This window comes from Bombus bifarius, unplaced genomic scaffold, assembly GCF_011952205.1.
Source record: "Bombus bifarius isolate JDL3187 unplaced genomic scaffold, Bbif_JDL3187 scf7180000008165, whole genome shotgun sequence".
NCBI lineage: Eukaryota > Metazoa > Arthropoda > Insecta > Hymenoptera > Apidae > Bombus > Bombus bifarius.
The window spans coordinates 2,028,398-2,053,211 of NW_022884487.1; the positions used below are offsets into that span (position 1 = coordinate 2,028,398).

Consider the following 24,814-nt stretch of genomic DNA (forward strand, 5'->3'; position numbering starts at 1 on the left):
TTAACGTCCGCGGAAATGCGCCCTTGAAAGTTTAACTCTCCTCGTTCACCCGTTTATCACGACGACAAACACTCTCCAGCCGCCAAGATTCTTGCCAGCCATTCGATTTTTAGCGGATAAACGGTCCCTTTGGACGCTACACCCCACGACTCATATCTTTTAAGTAGAAGAAGCTTAAGACATTAATTTATTATTTTCTATTCCATTTCTATATCAATAAATAAATATAAAATTATTTTTTTCGAATATTTTGTTTTTTAGTAATAATAAATTGTTATAGCTATATATATGTAATTTTATAGTTTATAGTTACATATAGTCTTCGACTGTGAGGTTAAGGGAAATTGGAGCAAATGTACTGTATCGGACCAGTGCAATATAAATTAGCAGTTAGATGGACACTGAAGCTAGGGCATAGAATGTTATTGGATTACGAGGCTAGAAGTCACGTGTCAACTATAGATCGTTTTCCCTAGATAGTAATTTCTTTCTGTAGATAATGTAGCTACAAATAATATTCCAGCATCCCAAGCTTCATTCGACGATATTAACCTCGATGCAATGATCATAGAAATTCCAATTTTCTATGTGATGTATTCTCATAACTATCTGAAATCGAAATTTTGTTGACAAACAAGTGAAAAATAAATAATACCTCGTTTGGAAAATATTACAAATATACAATAAACCAAATTCTACTCTTCCTGTATTCAAGTTATACAGGGTGGTTGGTAAAAAGAAGTCGAAAATATAGAATAAAAATATTTTTTAATTTTTTTTTTTTAATTTTTCCATCGAGACAACGATCTACAGCGAGATCCGTTATAACGTACCGCACGCGTACCGAGCGAAAATTCAAAGTCGATTTTCTCGAAAACAAAGCCTCAAACGAAAAATTTTTATTCTATATTTTCGACTTCTTTTTTCGCGTAGAATCACCCCCTTTCCGCTTGTACCACCAGTTACCAACCACCCTGTATTCCTTCTATTATCTCTGTACTATTAAAATCAGTATTCTCCAATATTTGCTACTTAAAAGTATTCTATTTCCTTTAATCCCGTCACAATTCCATTACATTTCATTGCAAACACTCTGAATATTTATTGGATTGAAATTCAAATCCAATGTAGCCAATATTCAAAAGGCAAATATAATTCTCCCTGGAATCCAATCAGGATGCTAGGAAAGACTTGGCCAGCACGTTTCCATTGCTCTGTTTACCGTCAACTTGGCAATAGCAGTTATTTTCAAAAGTATCTTCGATGGTAATCGATGCTACGGCGGGGGTAACTTCCTGGGGGTAGGATTTACGGGCAGGGGATCCATTAGAATCCAGTGACTCGCGCGCAACCAAGGAAATACGGAAGGTTGCAGGGTGGAAGCGGCGAATTGCAACCCCTCGCGGCATACGGCGCGCGTTTTCCATCGGGCCAAATAGAATTTGCGGTCACCGTCGTCGTTCCACCCTGCGGAACCTCTACAAATGCTCAGTCTATCTCTTTTCCACTTTCTATTTCGTAGAAATTTCGTCTCTTGTTCCTAGGAAGCCTCTTTCTGCGAATATTCTACCCTCCTTACGGTATTTCTTATTTCTCACAGGTGTTCTGTTTTCTTTGTGCAGGTTTTATGACCCTCTTAAATTGTTTCTTATGTAGATTTTGGTTTTTGTTCGGGTTATTAGATTTTGCCACATGTAATCACTTATCTATACGCTTTCAGATTAAAGATAATAATACTGAAGGATTTCTTCACACCGTTTTAAACAGAATATACAGGGTGGTTGGTAAATGGTGGTACGAGCGGAAAGGGGGTGATTCTACGCGAAAAAAGAAGTCGAAAATATAGAATAAAAATTGTTTTTAATTTTTTTTTTTAATTTTTCCATCGAGACAACGATCTACAGTGAGATTTGTTATAACGAGACGTGATAAAGTGCACGCGTACCGAGCGAAAATTCAAGGTCGATTTTCTCGAAAACAAAGCCTCAAACGAAAAATGTTTATTCTATATTTTCGACTTCTTTTTTTGCGTAGAATCACCCCCTTTCCGTTTGTACCACCAGTTACCAACCACCCTGTATATACATCTCGTATTATCTGTTACATATTGCATTTATTGTATATATCATATTATATTATTATTATTTATTATATACATATTATATGTACGCATTATGTGTGTGTTTTTTACTTTATTTTAATTATTTTATTCTATATTTTTTATTAAAAAGAATTTATTCTATGTGTTTGATTTATTGCTTCTTGATATATCTTGTGAGTTTGATAATAAGGTGAAGTGCAGTTTGGATTGGAATTTGGAAACTTAAACTTTAAGTTGAACGTGTATATCTGGATCTAAGCTTCGTTCGGGTCAATTGAATTTGATGTAGCATGCGCAGGCTTGAACTTAAACTTAAATAGAAGATTTTGAATGTAAATTGACATTTTCGAATTTGAATTTTAAACTGGAAACTTCATTGTATATTTGAAACTAAAAAGTTACATTTGAATGCGAATACATTAAAATATAAATTTGAATATTTTTCTTAAATACGAGTATCATTTTCCAGGTGTTTTTCTCGATATAACGATGACCGTATACCATAAATTAACCAACATATTGCTATCATAATGAAATTCAATCTTCAAGTCTACAGCCCATATTCCAGCACCATTTTCTGGCCGAAATTCCGGCAACTTCTATTTCACTCATAGAAATTCTAAGAGCAGCATCCTGCGGAAATCTCGTCTATTTCTGCAAAATCCTGTCCACGTACCGGTGAATTCTAGGCAATGATCCTGGATTTCGTATATACTTAGATAGAAGTTCCGTGTGTACGGGTTGTGTGCAGAGATTGTCGCAGTATTCGGATGGAAGAAAGAGGAGGCAGCAGGTGGTCCTCGGTTTTACGAGCGGTCGCCAAAGGGCAGTATACCGGATGTCGTTTACATGCGAATCGCTCATCGGGGAGAAACTCTGCCGCGGATAAACTCTGGATTTGCGCGTGCCCGCAATTTATGCTAACTCACTGATTCGACGTCGTTCGTTGAACGCCGATCATGACAAACAAATGGAGGCCGGGCCGCTATCTCCAATTTCATTTCTCTCTTTCACGTTTCATTTCGTTTTTTGTTTTCTTTGTTCAAAGGAGATTGGAATTTTTGTTCTATACGCTGATTGGTAAACTGTATTGGTCAAGTTTTTTTTTTGATTGAAACAATAGTCTTAATATGTTCAAAATTACATCAATTTTGATACTAAAGTGTTGTATTTTGAATATATATTATAGCTTGGTTATAAGAAGAGTTTTAATAAAATTTTATTCAAACTTAGATTCAAATAGCCAGACTCACATTTAAATATAAATATTATATTATTTCTGATTGAAATTGTAATGGTTGATCCTTTCCCCAAATTGCTTAAGGCTATATCAAATTTTAAATATTATAGTTTGTTTCAAATTTGGAGAGAGAGTTTTAAACAAAGTATCATTCATATTTACATATTCAAGTTCAGATTTAAATTTAAAGATTATATAGACATATTATTTCTTTAAAATTCAGATAAAAAATCATATGAATTTAGAGTGACTGGGGACAACTTATAAACCTATAAGTTCAATGTATTATAATATACATATATATACCTGAATGTATATATTCAATCTGAAGTTCAAGTTTCCAAATTCTAATTTAAATTCCACCTCATGCTGTCATCCATTCCACAAGCCACGCCCACAGGACCACTTCTCATTGTCAGTCTCCCTAATAAACAAATTTCCACATCTTGGACAGCGCCTTAGTCTTTGCTCTAGACAAACGTCCTTAAATTCCCCTAGGAATCTGCAGAACATTCACTATCCATCATACAGCCACTTTCCACGTAAGAAAAATCATCAATTCCATCATCTCAATCGACAAGCGTCCCGATCTCGTTATGGACATCTACCCACTTTTTTATGGAAGATGAACTTTTTTATGGGGCTTTTGAATTTCAAAAGCTTTACATAACCAAGGAATCGCCCCGACGTCGCGACGCCTCTTCAGGAGTCAGGGGTTGATACGTTAGACGCGAGCTCATCAAGAAAACGAGTACCCATCGTGAATACTGATGTGCCACGATCGCGGGGGTAGCTTCTACCCGCCCCCATAATTCCCAGTCTGTCCACCGGTAGCTAGGTTCAGTGAAGTCGGCTACGATTCTTCCTATTTTCCACGGAAGATGAGTTCGTTTCCCTCGTACGATCACTCGTATTGTATTCCAATATTCAAACCGCCTTTGCGATCGTTATCTGAAAATGGAAGACACGAATAATGTTGGAAAGTGGGGAGACAGGTTTTCTTCAGGGAGTTTGCATGATCCGACAGGGATTATCGGAATATAAGATAGGGAATATGAAATGGGGGTATATTTTCGTGTATGGAATTTGATTGGAATGATTGATTTTGTTCTAGATATTTTGTTGTTGGGTATTTGTAACGCAAAAATTTGGATTTGGGGTTCCCAGTATCATGTGGTAGAATTTTGTGATGTAATTGTAAAATAATAAAATTGGAATTGCGTTGAAGTTTAGTTTCGTGTAGCTTTATTTCTCAAGATTTTATTTCTTATTTATTTAGTTACCAGTTATTCTAGTTTATTAGTTATTTTATTTTATTACTACATATATTACTGTATTATTTAAATACGAGTAATATTTTAGTATTGTATTCTTTTACTATATCATATGGGTAGCAAACATAAGACACATATAATAGAATACTTACAAATAAGAGGAACCTAGACGAAAAGCTTTAATTTAATGTATATTCTTTATTCTGCTCTTTAGAGAAGTGAAAATGTTACTAGCTAAAATACTAAAAAGTTACTAACTAAAATAACATCTTTAAAGTACTATATACAATTATAACCTTCTACGACATGTAAGAATTAAATGAAAAAGATTTCACAAATATTAAATTACACAATGTAAAAATATATAAAGAATGACTACATATTTAAATGAATTGTATGGAAGTGTTCAAATGAGAGCGGCAGACGCATTCATGTAACAGGTATAAAGGCTAAAAACCGACAATATATTATGGTAGAGGAAGGTGGACCGGAAAGAGGCAGCGTGGTCGCGCGGCAGCCGCCACGTGCTTCGAGTCGAGTAGTGGCGAACAGCACCGAACATGGCCGAACGCGAGATTTCATGTCAGAACCCAGTGTCGGAATGCTTTGCTCTCAGTCGTAGGCGCGTGCCACGTACCGCCGTGTCACCAAGTGTGGGTGTTTATTCGTTTTCCTCGTTTTGACATATCTCTTCGTGCCGCTACTCGCGTGTTACTCTATTTAACAAATCGTCGACAAATATCGATATAATTTACCACCAACTGTATATTCATCGATTTATCCAATTAATTTATATAATTTAAGTTTAGCTCAAATACAAACTTTTTCGTAATCTATAAGCCGGCATGAGTTTATGACATTATCATTGGTGAAATAGTGATTAAGTGGTAAAATAATATCGAACTAGCGACTCGAAAATTTATCGAATGACGAATTTCAAAGATTGAGTGACGTGCAGTGTCACGTGAAACGAAATGAAGAATCGCTTAAGAATGTACCGGTGGCAACAACAACGACACATCAGATAAGAGGTAAGCTGAGAAAGAACTGGTAAAGTAATGTTTCGCAAACTGGCCATGGTTTAAGACTTGTTTGGCCAGTTATTCGAAGCGGTATATTTTTAGGAACCTTTTTAGGAACTGCTTAAGAATCTTTTTATAAATTTTCTTCCAGCGCATATTGAGATATGGATAGATGAGATATTTCTTTATTTTACATACATAACACTAGGCTTTTCTACTACGAAATTTTACAAGTCAGTTTTACCAATTACCAATGACACCCTATTGCATTATAATAACAATTTCAGTCACAAATCAAAAGCAACCATACAACTAAGATTGTAAAGTTATAAAATTTTATAACGTACAATCCTCAATTTATTATTTGTCAATTATTACTTATTATTATTACGTACTAAATTATTGTTTTAGAGGAGAACTCTTAGAGGTTCATTCTTAGAAATATGCTTTAAGAATTGGTGGGGATAGCGACGGTTGGTTAATAAAGTAAAATCCAGTTCACTTAAGGCGACATAGTTGTATAATATTACTTTTTCTGAGGAGTCATTTTTGTGTATCACTTCGAGATCTCTCACTCTGTTCGTCGAAAGGAATACTCCGTGATTCTCATTTGATTTATTGCGACGACGGCCGACTTCGCTGTGACAAGAAACGCGGAACGGAAATTGAAACGGAACGATGACAGAGAGAACGACAGTCTTTGAAGATGCGCCAATTAGGGGGCAAGTTTTCGAGTTTGTCCGCACGAAATGCTAAGGACCGTTACTTAGTGGTGCAGCTCTTTTCAACGCATTTCGCGTTGCGATTTTTAATTAGCTCCCGGTCGACACTAGAGATTAAAGTACCGCGGCATGCATATTCACTGTTGCGGTTAAGTCGTTGGTGTTTCGTCCGTTGGAAAATACTGTGATTCGCGCGGCACGGTGTTTTGAGGTTATGAGTGGAAGAAATAATTTTTCTCATGCGGAACGAGTGAAAAGTTCAAAGTTAAAAAACTAAATTACAAAGGATTAAAGGAGAAAATTCTATTAAGTAACAATATTTCATTTCTTTGTGGTCATATTCAGCTTGCATGTGTAATTATTAATATAACTGATATGTATCTGATTTTGGGATGATGAAAATGTTTTGTACAATGATTTGCAACTACATTCGTGAACTGTAACCAATTAGTACACTACCGAGACTGTTTGCATTTTTCTAAAAGTTGATTCTTTATTTTATTTGTCTTTGCTCATAAATTTGTAGTAGATACTACTATGTTACGTTTAATTTTTTTATATCATTTTATTTTTAGACTTATCTTTCAGCTAGAATTAACTGCTATACTCCTCAGGCTATTTACATTTTTCTTGAAATTAATCCATTGTTACTCATTTCTATTTAACCATAAATTCATAATATATATTCATAGTAATCTCTAATAACTATGTTATTCTCATAATTTCCGTAAACTTCGCTTTAAAACATATATATGTCAATATATACAATAGTTCCTGATTTTAGGTTATCTTTGCTTGTCTTAATCCTGGTGAAACTACCCTGGCAGGTTCGAAAAATGTTCCAACGGTTGAACCACGTCGGTTGAAGACAAATTCCGGGCGAGCTTTACGAAAAGAGGGATCCTTATCAGGGACCTGATCACGACGAACCTCATCCAAGTTGCCGTGAGCATGCAATACGAATCTCCTTAGATCTCTTGCGCTTCAGCCTATCTCTCCCGGCGTTTACCCGAAAGGGATTACTTTCCCATTAGGATCTTGTCTTTCGAGGACAAATAGTCGAAACTCGAGCCGGTGCTACTGTCCAAGCCGCCACGGTGATTTTTCCCCGAGGTGGATCCTCTTATCAGGGACCCGGCAGAGGCCTCTTTTTTTCTTCAATTTTTACCTCTACCAGCAGGGTTACCTAATACTTCAAAGTGCGCTTACTTCTCTGCCATTACTACTTTACAAGCCCTTTTTTTATCTTCTTTTTTATTTGTTTTTATAACAAAGAATAAATTAAAAGTAGGTTAGAAATTCAATAGAGAATAAATTAAAAATTAGAAATACAATAAGAGATACTTAGGGGGCCAAAAGATGTATACGCATTTCAACAAAAGAAATTCCATCATTCAATCCAACCTCTGTTAACCCTTTGCAGTCGAGGACTTTTTCGGTCGGGCGTAGCTACTACTCTGGATGATTTAGCATATACGTGACGCGTGTCCTCCAGCTAGCGTAAAATTAATTTTGTAATATTAATTTCCGTATTTTTTTTGTATGATAATTTATAAAGCATTCACTAAGGTGCATTCTTGAATATCATTGATCTCATTTTTCAACAGTTCAAAATAAAGTCCATCTTTATTTGAGTTAATTTTACTTCCGAAAACCAGTTTTTAGGGTTTCTAAGCTATAATACTCTTGCCATGACCATCGACTCCGAACTAACGTTGGAGACGTTGTCGGAACCATAGTTTCGGAGAGATATGGGATTAAATATTTTATCTCTCTTTTAAAGTCTAACACTTTACACTTTCTAACAAAGAACATAAAGAGCTAAGAAACCAATTTACGAAATAATATTGCACTTTTAACAATTGGAGATGTCGCCTCTCGCTCGCCACTGGAGTTGTAGCACGGAACACCGTGTTGACTGAGAGTCGCCCCTCAAATCCAAAGGGTTAAAGTGTGTATGTATTTTCTTGGCTCCTCCATAAATTAAAAATTAGGAATTTGATTAAAAGTAAAATAAAAGCTATGTTCAGTATTGGAAATAGATCATAAATAAAGTGACAGTTCAGTGATAAATAAATGACAAAGTTAATTGGGTTATTTTCTCTTCAATTTATCCAAATAATTTTCTTCTTTTTTATCAACTTGTATTTTTCATTCAAAAAGTACCCATAACAGACGTCATTTTTCCGTTTCGTACTACATATTCGATGTCAAACTGCATCTCTCCCCTCTTTTCTTTCACACCATGTACTCCCCACTCTCTACGGCTACAACGTCGGAAATAATAGGCGTCTCATCAGTCGGAAATGAATGCTTTAGATTACCGCGATAAGCTAGTAAGCGTGAAGCGTGCCTTTAGCTGCAATGCCAACCTCTGACGGTAGGGCCCTCTGTGCGGTTGACGACTTCGTAACCTGAAGATTCGTCAATGTCAGACCCCATTAGCAGCAGCCCTTCGTCTACTGTCGACTCGCTAATTTCTTCGTACGGTAAATACGGTGTAAACGTATATATACGCGATACGTATGTCCTTACAATTATACATAGAACACTGGAAATATTGGTTTAATGGGTTTAACCTAAAATTTTAGTTCAAATTCCATAAATTCAACTATGAATATTTTTTCTCTGCATAAATTATAGATATATTTATTCAGTAATATATAGTCTTGTAAGTTGGAAGCAAACCCAGAATTGAATTTGGATTCTGATGCAAATAGATGTAATCTATCTTTGTTATATTTCATCTATAATCTATACTACGAACAAAATTTGAAAAATGTATTTTTCTGTAGAATATTTCAAAGCAGGCGACGAATGTCTACACATGACAGCATACTGTAAGACAGAATGAAATGAAACAAAACCATAACGAAATATACAATGGCTACAAAAAGTATTTGTACATACCCTTATTTTTGAATGAAGCATTCTTTTGTCAGGTTCTATGTCTCATTCCATTTTCATTCAGTTATTACATTTCTGTAGTCACGTAAAAGTACATAGTACCTACTGATATGAAACTTATTATATTTGGACTTGATTAATTAATATATAAATGCTATAATAAATACAACGATCTATACATATTTTTTATAGCCACTTCAGGTCATCATATAACAACAATGCCATCTATCGGCGTTCCGCCACATTTTCATGCAATTATACCCTAGCTTAACATGAAAACATCAGTAATGGACAACAAACCACCGACGAATAAGAATTTATGTAAATACGGTCCATGTTTTTGGTTAACGCGCAGAGTGGGAAATAACAGCGTGGAGGTTGGCGTCCATCGCTTGTCGCTCGCTCGCGAGATAAAGGTTAATTTAACACCGCGTCGTGCTAATGCTGCAATGTACAACGATGCTAACGTTAAACACGCATCGTAAGTCCGTTTCCACGCGAAATCGTAAAGTCAGTGGGGGAAGCACCGTCTACGTTGCATTTTCGACCGTTTTTCAACAGTGCTTACAATGTATTACGAAGATAAGAGCCTCCTCGATTAAACCTGAATTCTGAGGTATCACGCTTCGACGATTCCCGCGCTACTCGAAGATTTACGCGGTACGGAGAATATCCGGCTTGCTTATCGCGTTAAGTAAATCGTTTTGTGGTTACCTTTCGATTTACGTTTACGTTTGCGTACTGCGGAACACCGTTGATACGCTTGGCGAATCGAAAAACTGGAATTAACGTGGAATCTTAATCTTAATCATCTTAATGGAATATAGTAATTATCCCTTTTTGTAGAGTGAATTAAGTGTGAAGTGAAACTTAATATCATTTAAAGGTTATGGTAACTAAATAAATCAATAGAAAAAATATTTGATGCATATTTGACAGGTTTTGGTCTGAATATTAATCGTGCATTCTGATTGGTTGATATTTCTTTTTCCTGTTAATGATTGGTTCAAAAGATTCTAATTATTATGGAGACTTGTAATGATGGAATGTATTTATGATTAACATATGTATGATCCTATTATTGTTGTTACATAAATTACATAAAATTTAAGAAGGTTAAATGGTGTCCAGGTCATTAAGAATAACGAGAAGATACTTTCAAGAATTAATGTACATAAAAATCAGTGTATACGCATAAAATTTAGAACAGTTGGTAAGAACATTCGCTGGCGAAGTAGTTTTATACCTGCGTGTTCTCAACGCAATGCAATTTATAGCTCGCTATGACACGCGTTGATTTATCATAAATGTAAACCGTTTCTTGCCCGTTCGCTTTGTCATACGCTTTTAATTGCTGCTTTTAATGATCGTCATGGTTGTACCTTAAAACCGGCGTTCTGGTAATAAACCTTTTTCTGTATCCGGTGCAATGTTTGGTCGAGATCTAGAATCGAGATCTAGAAACTTCTTGAGGTTATAAAATTATGTTAATAAATCTTCTGGTTCTTTTTCTCTTCTTTTAATTGTATTTACAACTTCTATTTCCGTATTATTATGAATTGATTTTATGTTGGGATTATGGTTACAAAAGTTCCATTGAAAATACTGATCCAACTTTTGATGACTTTTGAATTCGATACATTCACAACTTAAGCGATCTAATCATGTGTTATAAATTTTGTTGAACTATTTTCACCGCTAATTTTCAGTATTTGCAACTCTAGACTATGACCGTCTACAACCTTCAGTAACCTTTGTCTCACCTTTCAGAACTTAGCAAATGTTATCTCCCTAAAGATAAACTAGTACGATAAGCATAACACGATACTAAATATTACAACCTAACCTTACCAACACCAACCTATAAATATCGTAGAAATGTAAACCTTTAAGGTTAGAAACTTCACATCGATCTTTACCAAATATTTCACTATCACTATCACTCACACTATCACTAAACACTAATTTATTCCTTCGAAAGTACCATATAAATCTCCCAAATTTACATTTTCCTCGAATTTCGATAGACGAGCACCGAACACCACTTACGCGTAACGAATGGGAAAAGTTTTTTCGATTCCATTGTGAAAGAGAAAGCGATAAGGCCGAGGAAAAAAGAACGTGAAATTAACAACGGACTCGTTATTTGAAAGGAAAAGGTGCAAGGGACACGTCTGAAACCCTCGAGACCAGATTAGACACGGCTCAGTGGAAATGAAGAAGGAAAAGAAATATATGGCGTCAAATATTTAACTTAGTGTGTTGTACCATCGAAATTGGGACAAAGAGAGGGGAGGTTGAATTGTGGAGGGTGTTAAGATTTGCAGGAAAAGAGATTCGTTGAAGATCGTTTACGATCGACAAATACAAGGGATCCAATTACTAATGACCAAGTGCTTAAACCAAGATGGCTGTTTGAAGCATTGACTATATGTATGTATACAATGACTCATACTATTTCCTGTCTTCAGTATTGCTTGCATAGGATTAGAAACATATGGTTATGTCGATATCTAATTTGTTGCGTAGACCAGCTCTCTAAATATTAGAGAAGAATAGAAACCACTTGATCCATATTTGACAGATATTGGATCAAATATCGTTCGAGCGATCTGATTGGTCGATGCTTGCTCATTGGTGACTAATTTAAAGAATTCTAATTCTTATGAAGTATATATAAAATCTTTACTATGTTGGAATTTATTTGCAATTAATACATACGATGTCGAGGTTGGTGAAATTACTCTTCGTTGATTTGGGACAACCATTTAAATATCAATGAAGGACTTAATGGTGCGCCGATGTCACATTTTTTTTCATCTTCATTTGATGATAACTTTTTCTCACAGGGTAGACAAATGAAAATTTTATTCGGACGAACTTGGACAGATTGTGTCCTCGGACAAACGAATACTTTTTGCTGTTTTTTTTTAAATTTGCATTTGATAGTGCTTCATCGTCCTACGGTCTTGTTAAACCAAAATTTTTCTTTCCAAAAGACAAAACTCCCTAAGGGCAAGGCAAGTAACATCTATGCGCATGGCACATACGTAGTAAGTTTCGAGTATCGACCTTCGATGCAACGACAACCCTTCCTTACGGTGCATCAATTCGCCTCGATGTTCTCCACCCAAGCACGAACGACGTTTCATGAACCGTGAGTTACGAGGATAAGAGAAAGTTGCGCGCGAGGCGCGACGCTTGAAAATATGGCGGGACCGCGTTTATATGCCGCACAAGGAGATTCCACGCGAGAAAGGGGTCTGCCATGCCGGCGAGTCTGAAACCTTTTAAAAATATCCAACGGCCGAAACGAATGGCACAGCACGGCGAGACGACCGAAATAGAAAGTCGAACTGGGCGATCTCGCCATCTGGCTAGTTCTTTTTTAAGTTAGTACTTGAAGTCTGTGTCTGGTGTTCTCTCTCTCTCTCTCTCTCTTTCTTTCTCTTTCTATCTCTCTCTCTATATATATGTATATATTTTATTTTATTTATTAAAAACAATATGAAATATATATACAAGGTGTCACATAATATTTGAGGGATATTAATACTAATTTATAGAATCGATTTCAGACATCAAGACAATGAGAAAACTTGAGAAATATGAATTATAAATGAGATAGAGAGAAATGTCCATCAGCTAATTAATACTCATTTCTGGTGTAAAGTACTATTGTTTATAACATGAAAAATAAGCCGTAAATAACATTTCTATTGTTTTAATGTCTGGGATCGATCTTATATAAAAATATTCACCACATATTTCACGAAACTCTGCAAAATATTCAAATTATTTGGAACAGTGTAACTAAACGGTGAAGTTGTATAGTCGAATGTAGATAATAAATAAAATTACATAATTTGTAACAAATCACATAATCTTATAAAGACTTAATAATAAACGTTAGGAGATTGTTAAAATTATTGAAAGAATATTTTTATTATATATTTTTTTCACGACTTAAGAAAAGAATGATCCTAGATAAAAGTGACAACCTCACAATAAATCCATGCTACTTGTACGAAAATGTGCCTTCTTCCCTACGTCAGAGGAATGTGCCACGAGGCATAAAGAAAAACGAGCAGGGCGTGTATTCGAAGGATTTCGATTCCCCGCCAGATTTCGTTGTCACTGGCCAAGCTTCTCTTGATTTCTCGATTTCCCTCCACGACACCTTCGCGCACCAGGGTAAATATTTGATGTGATTTTTCTTCTTTCTAACCCATCCCCTCTCCAATCTTGACGCGTTCATCCACAACCATCAGATTCGTACCCTTGTTACTTAGTTCCTTCCTTTTCTCCTACCTTTCTCTTATTTTTCCCTTCGAGTTGGCACGTTTTCAATGATAATCCCTTACTACCCCCCCGTTTGTTAAACTTTTAGGACCATTGTTCTCCGTACTCTGCATTTCTTTCTTTCTTTTAGGATTCAGAGGGAATTCTTTTTGATCGTTAATAATTTATCTTTTTAAGTATGATTTTATACTTTTAAGGGGGTAATCTGGTCTAGAAATTTGAAAAAATCGAAAATTTTTTTCTTCATATTTCCAAAGTTTAGACATTTAAGAATATGCCCCTAAAAGGATTTTTCGAAATTTCAATTATTTTATGGTTACAGCCATTTTTGTGACGCAGCATCTGCTTCGGTCCGACCGGAACAAATGAACAGTAGACGATAGACGTTGTCCGAGTAATCTTGTCTCAAAACTTTAAACGCGTTTTTCTCGAAACTACTTTTTTCGAGTTGGCGTGCACGATATCTCAAGCTCTAACGAACCGATTTATTTAAAATTTGGTCTGAATATTCCTTATATACTCCTCTATCGTCCGGACCACGCTCAGCTCAAAATCTTTAATATTACTATTTTTTAAACGTTCGGAATTGTCAAAGAAACGTGCGAAATAAGAAATTTTTTTTCAAACGGCCGTCATTTTGTGAAAAAATGTTGTATTGACTTTTCCAAGATTCAGACGATAGCGGCATCCATACTAATTAAGAATCTGTTCGCTTTCTTTGTTTCAAATGACCAGAAGGGTTGATATCATGCACGTCACGACATCCCATTTTTTTGGCAGCACCCACTTTGCCAGCTCGTAACTTTTTAAATATTGAGTTTTTTTTCAGTGAATTTTTTACGTAATCTCTAAATATCAATAAACAAATGCTAAAAAGGAGGATAGCAAAAATATTTTTTGTTTCACCTGTACAGAGCTTCAAAAATCGCCCGAAATTCATGCCTCTAGACCAGAATACCCCCTTAAATAAGTTTCACTACATTCAACAAATGCAAGTTTATGTTTTTATGAGCATAACTAAGGAAGTGAATATAAAACCCAGGCTGAGAAGGAAAACAATCCGCTAATTGTTCAGAGCAATATATTCATATATTTTGGTTATTCACAATCATTAGTGTCGATTAAAATCTAAAACCTATACCAAAGATATGCAAATGAGAAGTATATGAAAAATTATATATATAGTCAAGGATAAATATAAGTTTTTAGAGAAATACTGAAATTTCCAAAAATCTATAAAATTTGTATTTGGAATTTCCATCTGAAACGACCAAAGTAATCCTCCTCGAAATTCTCACAATTTATAATATTTTTCTTCCAAATTGTCAAAGTTCGTAGAATTTTCATCTGTAATTACCAAAGCCTATAGCATTGCCATTTAAAACTCTCAAAGTCTTTCAAACTTCCCCTAAAATTCCCCAATTTTTTAATATTTCCAATCTAAAAAACTACTAAAAACTACAAATTCTGCATCCCAGCGAAAATTCACCGCCTCCCATTTACTCGTTTCCTCTCTTGTACATTTTCTCGCACATCCATCTATTCAGACACGCATTCCGCCCCTTTTTGTCATTGCCTTTTTTGCGAAGACTTGGATAGTTTCAAATCACGATGGGGGGCGTGTTTGCATCGCAGGCGGCGCACTCGATGAAAATACCGCCTTAACCGTTTCGAGGGTTGTAAAAATGTGTGGGGGTGTCGCGTGCGCACATGGTACACGCATCATCGCGGTAGGAAAGGGTTTCTTCTGTATGTTTATCTACCCTCCTGCCTACTATACAACTGCACGATAAGAGCTACGATTCTCGCTTCAACCGCACAGATAACACAACTAAAAGAAAAAGAGAAGAGAAGAAAAGACAAAGAGCTTTATGATCTCCGTGGAATTCTCGTCGATGGAAGAAAAAAAATAGGGGGTAGTTCTAGAGGTAGTTTTTCTTGTAATCCTAGAATCTTTCTTGAATTAGTCAGTCAGCTTTTAGCATAAAATTGTTGATTAGACTTTTGTAGTCTTCAGAGCGATTTGCATGATGCGGAGCAATTTGAATAGATATGTACGTAAGGCAAAGGGGTTTTACCAAAGTGTTTTATGTACTTTGTGTGTTTATAAACGCGTATAGGGTGTAAAAAGTAGCAGGAGTAATAAAATGAAAAAAGAGAATCTCGTTTAAGAAATTCCAGATACCCTTAATCTTAATTTGAATCTTAATGGAATTTTGATTGATATGACTGTTATAATTGCTATATAATTCTTTGTACCATTTACCTACACAGTAAAATATTATTTCACGAATTTTAGTCGACTTTTTCAATTACCCTTTTTTTACCATTATAAGAATTAATTGTTTAAATTAGTCGTCTATATCTTTTCGGTTACCTCTCGTCCCATCTTCTATCGTTAAAACATTTCTTAAGTTTGATAAAAATATTTTTGAAAGAAGCTTCAATTATTGATTGAAACTTAACTATTTATCATTATTTTAAATAGTTCAAGAATTTTGCTTGACACGTGTGATTTCTCATTTTAATTGTATAGCAAAGTTCTTTTTTAAATATTTGGATCTTCAGGATCTTTTTCTTTTTTTTTTTTTTGGAGCGATCAGTGGTGAAAATTAGAAAAGGGGCAAAGAAAGACGGGAAATTTGGTTGACTAAGCAAACGTTTAGATAAATCAATAAAGCAGCTTTCTTCCGGGGCGTTCGAACCCACAAAAATCGCCTCCGTACAACCCTTCCCTTGGAACATCGTACTGCACGCGATCCTATCGGCGAGAACCGACAAACGCTTTATTTGTGGTGATCGGATAACACTTGTGAACAGACGAAGAAAAAAGATCGTATTGCTAAATCAGCGACTTCCTGTTTTCGTTCTTCAGTGGAAGCTTTCATGCGTTTCGAAGAACATGCGATTCACGCTAATATACAAAATCGATAGCCTTAATGAGAGGTTATGTTCCCACCATATTCGAATGTAAAATGAAATTAAAGAGCATTTAGGGAAGAAAGTTTTATTTACTTTTTTTTTTTATATGAAATTCTTAGTACTATCGAATAATGTAATTAATATCGAAGGATTCATTTTGTTCATTCTTGCTACGGTTTTTAAGCTATTGTGTTATTTCAGCCGTTTATTATGAGAATGGGGTTAGGTAACTACATGGGGGGGGGGTAACTACATTTTCTTTAACACTTTGCAGACTGGAGACGCGAATTCGCGTCTTTTATTTTCCAACTTTGCAAAGATGCAAAGTCACGTCTTATATATTTCATGCGGTATCCTATGAAAATGTTAACTACTGTTAAATAAAACAGTAAAAAAGAAACAGTGGATGCTATAAGTGAAATGTTATGAGTGTATTTTTACATTATATGCTGAATATATTGAATATATTTTTAATTGTTTTTAAGTATATTTCTTTTATATTTAAATAGAATTTAGTAGAATAATAAATTTTGCTCGGTATCTCTCCATCGGGGAAATTGTTTTCTAACATATTGCACTAAGAAGCTTTACTAGAAGTATCGTTGATTTTTAATAAAATATTACGCTTGTTAAAAGCTGCGCGGAAAGTTCGTTTCGATTTTTAGGGAATTTGATCAACATAAAAAATCATATTGAAAAGCTTTACGCGAAAAAACTTGAGACCTTCTGGAAGGATGGAATATTCAAATTGCGTGAAAGATGGAGAAAGCTTGGGGAACAAACTTTTTTTTTTTTATTTATTTATTTTACAATTTTACAATTTGTCCAGTAGGACATTTGGTAAAATATTATAGCGGTGTGCTAATATAACATGTGGGTGGCTACCCCCAGCGGGGTACCATCATCGTGTTGGGGAACAAACTGGCACCTATACAGAGTGGTTGGTAACTGGTATTACAAGCGGAAAGGGGGTGATTCTACGCGAAAAAAGAAGTCGAAAATATAGAATAAAAATTTTTCGTTTGAGGCTTTGTTTTCGAGAAAATCGACTTTGAATTTTCGCTCGGTACGCGTGCGGTACGTTATAACGGGTCTCACTGTAGATCGTTGTCTCGATGGAAAAATTAAAAAAAAATTTTTATTCTATATTTTCGACTTCTTTTTTCGCGTAGAATCACCCCCTTTCTGCTTGTACCATCAGTTACCAACCACCCTGTATAATTCAATAAATGTATATCGAATCTTTCTGATTACTCAAAAAATACGCGGGAATTCAGGCTATGGCTTGTCAGAGCACATACAGTCCTCAAAGTGCTAACAATGAGATATCTAAGAATTCGCATCTCATACAATTAAAAAATACATATAAACAAAAAGTTGTATGAATATGTATATGCTAGAAGTTTTAATCGTGTTTTGTAGATTTTTAAAACATCTAAGCTTATCATACAATGATTCTTGTAAGAATACAGTACAGAAGAAGAACGTGAGGAGTTGCCTCACTTTCGTAATTAATGGATTATGAAAATCGTAAACAACAATTTCTTTATTTTTGAGATATTGTTCTTATTATTATTTTGTATCTGTTCGGGATTTTGAGTGACCGTCCGTTTATGGCTCGGACGGGCCCTATCCCTTCTTTGAGAAGTTCCGAAGTACCTGTCCTGCCAGAGCTGTAAACCTAATGACTCAGAGATCAGGGAAAACTCCTGGAAAAAATCCCAGAGGAAAACTCCTGGAAAAAATCCCAGGGGGAAACCCGATCGGGGAGGCACGATGGACGGACAAGACCCAACGGCTGGTGGGGAGAATCGACAACATACTAGGAGAGTCATCGTCAGAACATCGTACCGTGCGGGTGAAATACTAGAGTCATCAACTGAGCGAGTGAAATACTTCAGTCTCAACAAGACCTTACCACCGTCGTGTTCATAACAGCAAACTTTACCTTTATACAACAAGGGCAAATAAAGTGCTAAATTACGCTAACACTCAATCTACTAAACCTCCTCCGCCTTGAGTGTTAAGTCATTCAAAGTACGCGATATCGACCGATCGGTTTGACCTGACTGGTCTTTAGTTGATAAATCGCAACAGTATCATAAACGTCAATTTAATGTCAACTTAAAACGTCGCCCTCGTCTATAATTCCGTTTCTTTCGATTCGATTAAAACACCTATTTTCTTTACCTAACTCGCTATCCTCTTCCGATTTTAAGATTCTTCACTTATTTATATTAATGTGTATTATTTCTAAAATACAAAATAATACCAACCTTAGAATTTAAATTAAGAAATAAAATTAGAATTAAAATTCGAAATATAAAAGTGTTACCTGTACTAATAACCTATATCAGTATATGGTGTTAACACAATTTAAAACAATAAATCATTCAAAATGACTGAAATTTACATATCAACCGAGAGAACATAACATATGGAGCTGTTCCACTTTCACAGCAAATAACCACATTTTCCATTTACCAACCGAATTTATAATGACCTACTTTATGTAGCATATACTTAAAATCTGGATGTTAATTTGGTAGTAAACTATAATTTCGTGTTTAATAAAACGAGGTGAAATCAAATTTTTTTTTCAGAAATGGAGTTGCTTGCCCTACTTTCATAATAAACGACAATGCAATTTTACAAAGTTGTTTTTTTGTATTTATATCTATTATGGAGCGTATATTTAAACCCTATATTTCATTTTAATCCTTCCAAATTTCTTCATCCTAATCGTGCACGTAGTACAGTTTCTTCTGGTTCCCTTCTAGTCATTTAAATTAAAAATTTTGATCTGTGTCATAAATGAAAAGAACCTTAGGAAGTAGTTTGAGTGTTTCTTGACTTGATATAAGCATTCACATAAAACAACTAACATAATATTTTTTATGTGCAATAATTTACTTGCTATGAATTGTTGCAAAGTCTACAATATTATATACAGGGTGGTTGGTAACTGGTGGAACAAGCGGAAAGGGGGTGATTCTACGCGAAAAAAGAAGTCGAAAATATAGAATAAAAATTTTTTTTTTAATTTTTCCATCGAGACAACGATCTACAGTGAGACCCGTTATAACGAGACGCGATAAAGTGCACGCGTACCGAGCGATTATTCAAAGTCGATTTTCTCGAAAACAAAGCCTCAAACGAAAAATGTTTATTCTATATTTCCGACTTCTTTTTTCGCGTAGAATCACCCCCTTTCCGCTTGTACCGCCTGTTATCAACCACCCTGTACTTTCAATAGTTTTCATAAATAAGAAGACACAAGTTTCCATAATTATTATTTTAATTTAATTATTTCAATTATTTATTTATTAAAAAATATGTAAAATATGTTTTAACATATTAAAAATATGTTAAAATATTAAAAAATTTATTAAAAATATAAAAAAATATATTTATTAAAAAATATAAAAAATTTTATTTTTTTCAAAACCATCGAGATTCAATCGCTAGCTTCAGTTATTTTTCCCATAATTTTTTTATCACAACGAAGATATTTAAAAAGATGCTTATCGAAAATGGATGATAAAAAATGGTTTACCACCGATAAGCAGATTTTCCAATCAGTAACATATAATATGGATACGTTTTGATCGAAATCGTGCACCAGATGCGAAACGCGTCGCATCTCCGCCCGCAACCCTACAACAAGGTGGTAGAGGGTTGGAACGCGGTTCTCTACATCAAATTTTCTCCTCGAGGAGGGCCCCATGTGTCGCGATCTGCGTATGCAAAACGGTAATCGAAATTCGCGTTGCGTACTCACGTGGGTAACGACACTCTGGAGAGAACGATGTCGAACGACAGGCTCGCGGTTCGATTCGAGGCGAGAGATTGTCTCCTGCGTCTGAAACGACAGGGGTGAACGCTATGGATGAAGGTTATGGACTGAGATTCAACGTCGATGAGGACTGAGCGAGGGCGAATATCGTGGATTGGAGACAAAATTCGAATATAAATTTTTTTTGCTGAAAAAAACTGGTACATCTTCTCTTTCCTTCCTCTTTCATTTTTTCTTCTTTTTCCATTAGCTTTCTTTGCTATTCTATCTTTATATACGTGTACGGGTTGCCAGAGAAAATGAGTCCTCAGAGCTGGAGGATGCTAAAGAAATACGCTTCTCGTTTAGTTCAAGATCTTTTCTTCTGTTCATCCTTTCGTCGTGTAGAAAATTTTGTACATTTTCTTCTTCATTCTATTCCTTTATATCAGTCCCTTTTGAATTCTTTAAAAGATGATACAGATGGCATGACAATCTAACAAGAGTAGCAGCGCACTTTATTGTATCCTAGCATCCCATATTAGTTGTTCTAAAATTAGATTTAAAATTAAAAAGAAAATTTTCATACCAATGACAAACTTTAGATATTTACATTCTCACCACATCCGCATAAATACGATAAATAAATTCCTACCAATTTAATCAACATTTATTTTGTGTATTTTTTTTATTTATATCTCCCCTTAAATCCGTCTTCTTCTCGATCAGAAGATAGTTCCTTGTTAATTCTCATTCGCATCTCCTCTGTTCTTCTTAAGGATGGCTATAACTTATGTATTATCTCGCCTTCGCAGCAATACAATGCGTCGATCGACCTCGCGAAGCCACGAAGGTTCGCATCGTTTAACTCGGACCGTTTGGACTCGTGTGACAGCGTCTGTCGGGCTTCTTATTAGTCATAGGCCGTGATGGGTAGTCGGGGGAACCCCTCGTGGACAACGTATCGAATGTACTTCGATGCACGCCGCGCGAGGGGGCCCTGTGCGTGAAGGGGCGCGCCCCCATCACCATCATGCACCCCGCTATACCATGTCCTTAGCTAGTGTTTCGCACGACGCTCGCCCGGTCGCCTGATCCTAGCGTTCGTCCTAACGAAATAACGCGAGTATCATCCACTGTTTACCGTTTTCCTGCTAGTGGTTATGGTTTTCGCGTTCGAGGGTGATGCAAGTGTTGCGGAGGTGAATACAGTGGATGGCGATAGTGTGGAAGTGCTGTTGGAAGAGTCATCTGGTGGATTTCTGAATGGAGGAGCCACCAGAATGCCAGGAAAATGTTGTAATGGAGGGGGTTACAATGTTGACAAAGCTTGTATGGTGAAGAACGAGTTTCTCTTTTGAATTTTATTCTTTGGGAAGTGTTATGGCTGAATGAAAGAATTTTATTTAGTAGGTTGTCCCAGAAGATTCTTTCGTTCTCTAAGGAAATAATTAAATACATTTTTTGTTTTATAATTTTATTGAATTACGTATGATCCATTTTGTAGTAATAAAACAAATGTATAATCCATTTTGTTGTAATAGAACAAAATGGATCATATGTAATTCAATAAAATAATGTAAAACAAAAAATGTGCATCTATTATATTTCCTTATAAAGCAAAAGAAACTCTTGAGACAACAATAATAGATGTAGGGATCAAAATTCCGTGATTTTATAAACATAATTCAATTTGCATCTCCATTTTGTTATTATATTAATTTCCATTATATTAATTTGATAATGATGGTAATAACAATAATAATTTCATTACCGATCTTATTTGTGATTTTGTATCTTTGTATTTTCACAAGGTTGAAATAATTTCCGTAATTTAAATATTCTACCATAAAACTAAAGGCACAGAATTTTCCTACGTCTGTCTCTTATCTTACTCATGTAGGAAAATTATTCTGAGTGCATAAGATATTTACCACAAAACTAAATCGAGTTTCTTGTGCTGTATTTCTGTAACAAAATTTTGTCCACAGTTCTCTCTATCAAACTAAGTTCCTCTATGGAAAAATCAAATAAATATGTGAATACTGAAATTCTATTAAATATACAAAGTATTTTTATACCAAAATATGAATAATTTATAACAATATACCAAACTATCTGATACTCTTACAAACTATAATGCAAGGATAAACATCTCCAAAGAGAATATTATTTAAATGTGATACGAAACACTGTCGTTGAATTTCGAGCACAGAAGAGTCGAGGATAAACAAAGAGAAATGGCAAGCAGCTTAGCTCGGCTCGATATTGGGATTTATGCGTCGAGGGGAGTACGTGGACGATAATTCGCCGCGTAGCGGCGATCATGGAGGCGTTTACTCGTACAGTGTTTCCTTCTATACCATTGTACGCCGTGGACTTGCAATTTTTTCAACGTTTCGAATATCGTGGATCGTGGAAGGATGAGGCGTTTGTCTCACACGCGGTTTTACACTGGCGAACGCGTCAGGTGGCATATGATCAACGTGCAGCACTCTCGAATAGGATTCGCGAACATCAGGTAATTTTTCTTCCACTCTGGATGGGTAGATTTCCATGATGTTAGAGTTTGATATCATCAGCTCCCTCGAGAGTTTGGTTAGAGTGCCTTGGAAGGGAGTTTAATGCATGGTTGGTATGTGCTTGCTCTAAGTATAGTGATGAAAATTATTTTGCGGTTTTTTTTCAATTTTATTTTAAGTGTGACTTAAACAATTTTAAGTATAATTTGAACAATAGTTTATAAGTTAGAAAGTAATTGAGTAATGAAAAAAGAATAGAATTTGTAATAAAATTTATGTTCTCTTTTAAATACTTCTTTATTATTGTTCGTAAATTCTTTTGTTATTATTTTATTGTATCTTGTCGTTGTTTTGTTCTATTGGTATTAATCTGAAGGATTTGATTGTATTTTGAGCTGAAGATATTTAATGCATTAATGAATTGAATAGTGTACAATATTTTTAAAAAATATTATTGATAATGATTCCCTAAATAGTCCTAATGAACGTGTTCTCCAAAGTCTCGTTAAATATGTTCGCTCTAAATGCTTTGTTCACTCTTAAGAATTCACCCTTCAGTTCGTGTGCAAACGGTACTATTCAGCCGGCATTTACACTTGTTAGACACAGTCACACCCTTCTGCATTCTACAAAATTATTACACTTATGTTTCCACTATAGTTTCCGTGAAAATCTTCAATTACTACAATTCTAGAAAAAGGTCTTCTAAAGATACTCATTTAGTTAATTTAACATATTCAGCTCGTTAACCTGATTAATTGCGACCTTATTAATTGTGTGCTAAAATATTCTTAATAAGATATGTAATTAGTATAATTAACAAATAGTAGAATAATCGTTTATCTCTTTCAATAAGTGACTAAATTAAAATTGGCATTCTTATTGATCAATGGATTGATAATAAGACAGTCAATCCAACTCAAAAACAAAAAATCAGCTGACTTATTAATTTGCCCGAGGAATCTGTAATTCGAATTTTAATTTGGGTTTAATTTGTTCATGCTCTTATAGCACTATTCAAAGATCTCCAAAGTTTCTAATAAGAGAATTTATTTTTGGCACACCGAAGAAGCATAGTAAGTGCAAATGGCGGCCAGGATCCGGTGAAAGAGCGTATTAATATAATCCTATAATTCCGCCGGATGTTCCGCTTGTACTCGCTCCTCGGTCAGCCGTTCCGGCGTCAGTATCAATTACTTTACCCTTGTCAACCCGGTTAACCCTCCGCGGGTCTGGTGAATCGGCCTTTCGACCGTCTCGTGTCGACATCTTCGCCGGGTGAGACGCATCCCCGTGGAAACCTGAAAATTCGCTCTAGGTTTCTATGGAAGGGAGAATTAAGAAAGTTGAGGAATTGAATTTGAAATGAGGCGAAGTGAATTAGACAGGTTTGTTATTCATAAATGGCTTTGAGGTTAGGTAGAGTTAGGTAGAGTTTAGTGGCAAATTTTGATGACAGTTTAGAGATTTGTGATTTTGATGAGGATGAAGATAAAATTCTGAGTTCTTTGAAGAAATTCTAGAACTTTGAACAGCTTAAGAATTTAGTCCCCGGATTGATTGATTACTTTCTAGAACTTATTTGTAAGCAACATTTCAGTCGAACCTTGTATAGGTTATATTATTCGAAATTTAATCTTCTTTAAAATTTGATCACCCTAGAAACCGTTGTACGAAGTACGCACAAAGTAATCTTCCTAATCTTAAATATAGAAAAATCTACGTCAATTTAATACGCTCATCCTTCTTTTATTATATAACATTCGTCTTTGCTATTATTGTATTGATATTCATATCTGTTTTACCCATAGAGTTATCAATTTTCACTCTTAAACCTAACCCAACAAAAGACCCTTCGTTACATATGTAACCATCCTAACCTCTCCCAACAGGAATCTCAATAATACCATACGATCTTTTCTCATTTTGAGTTCAATTTATCCATTCTAGAAAAACACGCATTATGTTATATTCATCGCACATATATGATACATTTTACGTGATTTTCTTACTAACCAGCTGTCAGT

The 24,814-nt window shown here is 35.2% G+C and overlaps 1 protein-coding gene and 1 long non-coding RNA gene across 2 annotated transcripts in view; both read left to right on the plus strand.

Moving 5' to 3' along the window:
- The window catches only part of LOC117208976 (prickle planar cell polarity protein 3-like), a 114,955-nt gene that overhangs the window by 46,647 nt on the left and 43,494 nt on the right, over positions 1-24,814 (plus strand). The window lies entirely within an intron of this gene.
- LOC117208982 lies at positions 6,111-8,456 on the plus strand. Its single transcript, XR_004487816.1, has 2 exons — positions 6,111-7,304; positions 7,394-8,456. It is a non-coding gene; the product is annotated as an uncharacterized LOC117208982 (long non-coding RNA).